At 42.9% G+C, this 6,680-nt stretch overlaps 1 non-coding gene across 1 annotated transcript; it reads right to left on the reverse strand.

The window, feature by feature from the left end:
- Positions 1–834: 834 nt before the first annotated feature.
- On the reverse strand, positions 835–972 carry LOC114806252. Its single transcript, XR_003754287.1, has one exon. It is a non-coding gene; the product is annotated as a small nucleolar RNA SNORA7 (small nucleolar RNA).
- Positions 973–6,680: the final 5,708 nt, after the last annotated feature.

Consider the following 6,680-nt stretch of genomic DNA (forward strand, 5'->3'; position numbering starts at 1 on the left):
AAGAGGAGGGAAAATAGATATTTAATCCTCATTTTATAGTTGAGGAAACTGAGGCAGAGAGAAGTTAAGTGACTTGCCTGAGCAGGCAAATGGGAGAATTGCAATTTGAACCCAGGTCCTCTGACTCCCAGGCTCATGCTTTCTCTGATAGGCCTCACTCCTTCCTAGATCATTATTAGTAGTATTATTAGTATTATTATGGTACTTGGTAAGATCTTACTTTGGGCCAAGCGCTTAGTACAGTGCTTAGCACACAGTAAACTCCCAATACAATTGAATGAATGAATGACTGCCAAGCACCGCTCTAAGTGCTGGGCAGCAGGTGGGGGATACAAGTTAATCAGGTTGGACACAGTCCTGTCCCACATGGGACTCACAGTCTTAATCCCCATTTTACAGATCAGGGAACTGAGGCACAGAGAGGTTAAGTGATTTGCTCAAGGTCACACAGCAGACATGTGATCATTTCTTCTATTTTTAATGTACTCTCCAAAGCACCTAGTCAGGTCCCCTGAACACAGTAGTGCTTGGTAAATACTGCTGATGATGAATTTGATGATCATTGACATAAGTTAGCAAATGTCTTGCAGGATCACTTTGCATATATGTCTTGTCTTATGCCGTCAAGTCATTTCTGACCCATAACAACACCACAGACTCATCTCTCCCAGAATGCCCCGCTCTCCATCTGCCATCGTTCTGGTAGTGGATCCATAGAGTTTTCTTGCTCAAAATACGGAAGTGGTTTACCATTGCCTCCTTCCAAGCAGTAAACTTGAGTCTCTCCCCTTGACTCAATCCCATGCCACTGTTGCCCAGAATGGGCGACTTTTGACTTGTAGAAGATTGCCTTCCATTCGCTAGCCACTGCCCAAGCTAGGAATAGAATGGGTAGGCCTCTGCTTGACTCTCCCTTCCATAGCCGAGACTGATAGAGTACTAGAAACTCTCCAGGTGCGACCCTGAGAGGGTGCATATATGTAGGGGGATGCAATTGCCACTGCATATTATGCATACACAGATACATGCCTTACTTGGGAATCGGGCTAAATCCTTGACTGTAGAAGCAAACTTTCCTCAGTACCAGGAGAAAGTTAATGACCTAAATCTCCAATATCTGAACAGTTATTAGACACACACTGTGAAACTGGGTACATCTCACTGGCAAACACTGGACAAGCAGTAACATCATGAATCAGTCTGCACCTAGGGCACTCCAAAGGAATAAGGCAGGTAGAGGATCCGACCAAGATTCAAGTGGGAGCTCTACAAAATCCCTGGTAACCATGACAAATAAATTCCCAGGCAATACAATGGTCAAAGCCAACATTTAATTAATATTGCATTTGGAAGAAGTGCACAAAAGAGATTTAAATGGAGATTCCCGGTCTGATATTAAGTCTGATTACTGAAGATCAAAGGTGGAGCTTTTTGCTAAGTGTTCAGGTTTAAGGTTTGCAACACTCTTATGGACTTCTGCCTTTTGCTATCTTTTGTTTTTGCTTGGGGAAGAAAATGGAAAGAGTTTAAACTAGCTTCTCTTACCACAGCTATTGGTTAACTAGGGAGAGAAAAATCATACCACATGGCTCAGAGCAAAGCAGAAGCAAAAAGTTTTCTGGCAGGGTCCAGGGCAGTCAGAGCAGAGCAGAACTCAGCCAGCAGAGAGAAGTTTTACCTATGAGTAATCACTTATAAAAACTTAGCTTGCCCCAATTCAGTCCCTGAGGTGGGTATAGCTTTCAACCCCTAGTACAACAGACAAACCCACTCCAGAAAGCCCTAATCACTCTATCCATCCCTTATTAATAATAATAATAATAATGGTATTTGTTAAGCACTTACTATGTGCCAGGCACTATACTAAGTGCTAGTGTGGATACAAGCAAATCGGGTTGAACACAGTCCCTGTACCTCGTGGGGCTCACAGTATCAACCCCCATTTTACAGATGAGGTAACTGAGGCACAGAGAAGTAAAGTGACTTGCCCAAAGTCACGCAGCAGATGAGCAGTGGAGCCTGGATTAGAACCCATGACCTGCTGACTCCTAGGCCTGTGTTCTATCCACTACACTCAGTGGAAAGAACACGGGCTTGGGAGTCAGAGGTCGAGGGTTCTAATCCCGGCTCTGCCACTTGTCAGCTGTGTGACTTTGGGCAAGTCACTTAACTTCTCTGGGCCTCAGTTACTTCCATCTGTAAAATGGGGATTAAAACAGTGAGCCCCACGTGGTACAATCTGATTACCTTGTATCCCCCTAGCACTTAAAACAGTGCTTGGCACACTCTAGGCTTCAAGGCTCTCCATCACCTTGCCCCTTCCTATCTCTCCTCCCTTCTCTCTTTCTACTGCCCACCCCACACACTCCGCTCCTCTGCCACCCACCTCCTCACCGTCCCCCGTTCTCGCCTAGCCCGCCGTCGACCCCTGGGCCATGTCCTCCCATGGTCCTGGAATGCCCTCCCTCCTCACCTCCGCGAAACTAATTCTCTTCCCCTCTTCAAAACCCCACTTAAAGCTCACCTCCTCCAAGAGGCCTTCCCAAACTGAGCTCCCCTTTTCCCTCTGCTCCCTCTATCCCCGCCTTCACCTCTCCGCAGCTAAACCATCTTCTACCCCCTTTCCCTCTGCTCCTCCCCCTCTCCCGTCCCATCCCCTCAGCACTGTACTCGTCCGCTCAACTGTATATATCTTCATTACCCTATTTATTTTGTTAATGAGATGTACATCACCCTGATTCTATTTATTTGCTATTGTTTTAGTGAGATGTTCTTCCCCTTGATTCTATTTATTGCCATTGTTCTTGTCTATCTCCCCCAACCAGACTGTAAGCCCATCAAAGGACAGGGACTGTCTCTATCTGTTACCGATTTGTACATTCCAAGCGCTTAGTACAGTGCTCTGCACATAGTAAGCACTCAATAAATACTATTGAATTAATGAATAGTAAGAGCTTAACAAGTGTCATCATTATGATTATTCCCATTACCCCATGTTATGTCAACTCAACTTCTACCCTTAGCAATTCGGCATAGATATCCTTCCACAGCAGTTCTGTGTATTTGGATATTCTAATGTATATACACTGAATTATTTGGTTACTTCACACTAATATAGAGTCTCTCTAATCCATTGTAGGTAGGATTCCTACCTTAGTTCTTCGAAACAATCTACTGAAGAATAAAGTCAACCAGGAGCTAACTAAATCACAATATGTAAGCTCACCGTGGGCAGAGAATGGGTCTGTTTATTATTATATTGTACTCTCCCAAGTGCTTAGTACAGTCCTTAGTATAGTCCTTAGCTCAATAAAAACAATTGAATGAATGAATGAATATGGTTTCACACTAAACTGTGGCACAGCAGGTTTGATCTATGCAGCCCAACAGTTACAGAAAAACCGAAGATGACAGCATGAAGACCTTTGTACCATATTGGTCAGATTTTGCAAATGCAATTGAAGCCAGACAGCAGAAGTTTCTAGCCCAAAAAATCCAGGTGTTGTGACAAATTCACCAAAATTCTTACACTACCACATGACAGGTGGTTGGTGGTGTTAGAGTTGAAAGAACCCTGCCTGACCCTTTCCTCATCTCTATAGGAATGAAAAACAGGGTAGAAAGATTATCAATTCTTTAGAAATGTGGTATTGGAGAAGGCTTTTGCAAATACCATGGATGGCCTGAAAAACAAACAAATGGATTTTGGAGCAAATTAAGCCAAAGTGGTCTTTGGAAGGCCAAATGATTCAACTTAGATTAGCATATTTTGGACACATAATCAGGAGGACTAATTCTCTAGAGAAGACACTAATGCTAGGAAAAATCCAGGGGAATTGTGAAAGAGGCAGACCAGCAGCTAGATGGATAGAGACCATAACATAGATAATGGAAGAACTGTTAGAAAGGTTATGGATTATGGCAGAAGACAGGAAGTTCTGAAAGATATATGAATCGGAAATGATTGACAGCACTTGATAACAATCATTATTGGAAAGAAGCAGTGTTAAGCAGTAGGTCCAGTTCTGTTCAACTTACAACAACTTACACAGCAGACAAGTGGCCCTTCTCAACAATAAAATGAGAGAAGCTGCAAGCTGGAGCCAGAATCTACTCTTGATCCACTGGGAAATTATTTCAGCTCCAAAAATCTCTGGGACAGTGGAACTGTATGCAGATGTCTGTGCTCTGGTGGCACATGCATGCAAATAATTATGAACCATTTTGCAAATGCAGCATAGTCTGCCTCACAGACTGACAATAAACTTGAAGAAAAGAGCCTACACCTTGAAAAACCTTTAGAAAACCCAAGGTCTCCTTCAGCCAAAGAGAACTCAAAATGGTGATTTCTGCTGCCTAGGCGGTATAAGGAAAGGATAAGGAATAATAATAATGATAATGGTGGTATTTGTTAAGCACTTACTATGTGCAGAGCACGGTTCTAAGCACTGGGGGAGATTCAGGGTAATCAAGTTGCCCCACGTAAAGCTCACAGTTAATCCCCATTTTCCAGATGAGGTAACTGAGGCACAGAGAAGTTAAGTGACTTGCCCACAGTCACACAGCTGACAAGGAAAGGGATAACAGAATCAAAAAGGTCAGCATGGCCTTCAACACAGGACAAAGTTTGAAGGCTCCATACCTAAGCTCCCCATTAGACTTCAAATTCCTAGAGATCAGGGATTGTATCTACTAATTCCATTGTAATAATAATAATGATGATAATAATAGCATTTGTTCAGAGCTTACGCATCATGGCATAGTGGATAGAACATAGACATGGGTTACAGAGGTCATGGGCTCTAATCCCAACTCTGTTACTTGCCTGCTGCTTGGGCAAGTCACTTTACTTCTCTGGTCCTCAATGACCTCATCTGTAAAATGGGGATTGAGACTGTGAGCCCCACAGGGGACAGGGACTGTGTCCAACCTGATTTGCTTGTATCCACCCCGGGGTTTAGTTCAGTGCCCAACTTATAGTAAGTGCTTAACAAATACTATCATCATCATCATTATTATTATTATGTGCCAGACACTGTACTAAGCACTGGGGTGGATACAAGCAAATCAGGTTGGACATAGTCCCTGTCCGTCATGGGGCTCACAGTCTTAATCTCCATTTTACAGATGAGATAACTGAAGATCTGACAAGTTAAGTGACTTGCCCTAGACCACACAGCAGACAGTGGCAGAGCCAGGATTAGAGCACAGGTTCTTCTGACTCCCAGAAGCTTTTCTCTTAAGTGTTTAGAACAGTATTAGGCACACGGTAAGCACCCAATTAATAACACTGATTGATCGATTGAAGGTTTCCAAGTCATTTGTTGTGTCTAACATTCTATACTGTGCCAGAGCTCAATTCAGTGCTCTGCACACAATAAGTGCTTCATAAATACTATTTCTAAATGCAATTACTACTACTGCCTTCCTTGCTGGGACTCTGCATTAATCATCCATCCTGATGCAATAGGAAAACTTGGGCTCATTAAGTCTGGATGGCACCAGAGGGTATTTTAAACTAGAAAGTAACAACTGACCCTTTTTGTCTTGGCATTTGTGCTCATGACAATCCATTTCCTTTCTCTTATGGGCAGGCAGATTAGCATAGCGTTCCAGGAAGCCATTTGTCAAGGTGATCCATCCGTTGCCATAGTTTGTACAATCTTTCTAAGGGAATCTTGGCCACTTTGAATGGTGTGGCATGAGGGAAGAGGACATTTTCCACGACTCTCTTTTTATCCCCTCCACTCCTTCATCACTTATTGGGGTTTTGAGGGGCTTGACATAGTGGGGTTCTTATGTACGCGCATTGTGTTACCTAGTATGTGAGTGTGTGTGTATATACATATATGTCTGGGCCTATATACACCCACGTATCTGAACATATAAATGCATATATGTGCTTTCCTTTTCCTACTTCTACCGCTTTCAGAGAAGCAGTGTATCTTAGTGGAAAATGCACAGGCTTAGGAGTCAAAGGTCATGGGTTCGAATCTCAGCTCTGCCACTTATCAGCTGTGTGACTTTGGGCAAGTCACTTAACTTCTCTGTGCCTCAGTTCTCTCATCTGTAAAAGGGGGACTAAGGCTCTGAGCCCCACGTAGGACAACCTAATTACCTTGTAACTACCCCAGCACTTAGAACATTGCTTGGCACATAATAAGCGCTTAACAAATACCATCATTATTATTATTATTATTATTCAGCTCATTATGGGCAGGGAAAGTGTCTGTAATTTTGGTGTGTTGTACTCTCCCAAGGACTCAGTACAGTGCTGTGCACACAATAAGTGCTCAGAAAATGTGATTAATTGATTCAGATCAAGACAGCATCCACGCAGCTCTTTCAAAGAACTCAGAGTAAGGATGAACCACAGTTGAGTAGTTAATAGGCTTCCCTTCCTTAATCAGTCAAGCAAAGATATTTATTGAGTACCTACTGTGTACAGAACACTGTCCTAAGCACTAGGGAGAGTATGCCAGAAGCACAACACTGGGTCCCTGCTTTCAAGGGACTTACAATTAAATGTACTTGAAAAATACATACATTTCAATAAGCCAGGATTTTCTTTTAACAAGTGAGGCATTTTACAGATTATTGGGTTAATTCCCTCAAAATTCCCTTGAGACTGGGACTATTAGGGAGGAGGTATTAGTCTACTTGATATTTGGGGAAATTGA

Source organism: Ornithorhynchus anatinus, chromosome 21 (genome assembly GCF_004115215.2).
Source record: "Ornithorhynchus anatinus isolate Pmale09 chromosome 21, mOrnAna1.pri.v4, whole genome shotgun sequence".
NCBI lineage: Eukaryota > Metazoa > Chordata > Mammalia > Monotremata > Ornithorhynchidae > Ornithorhynchus > Ornithorhynchus anatinus.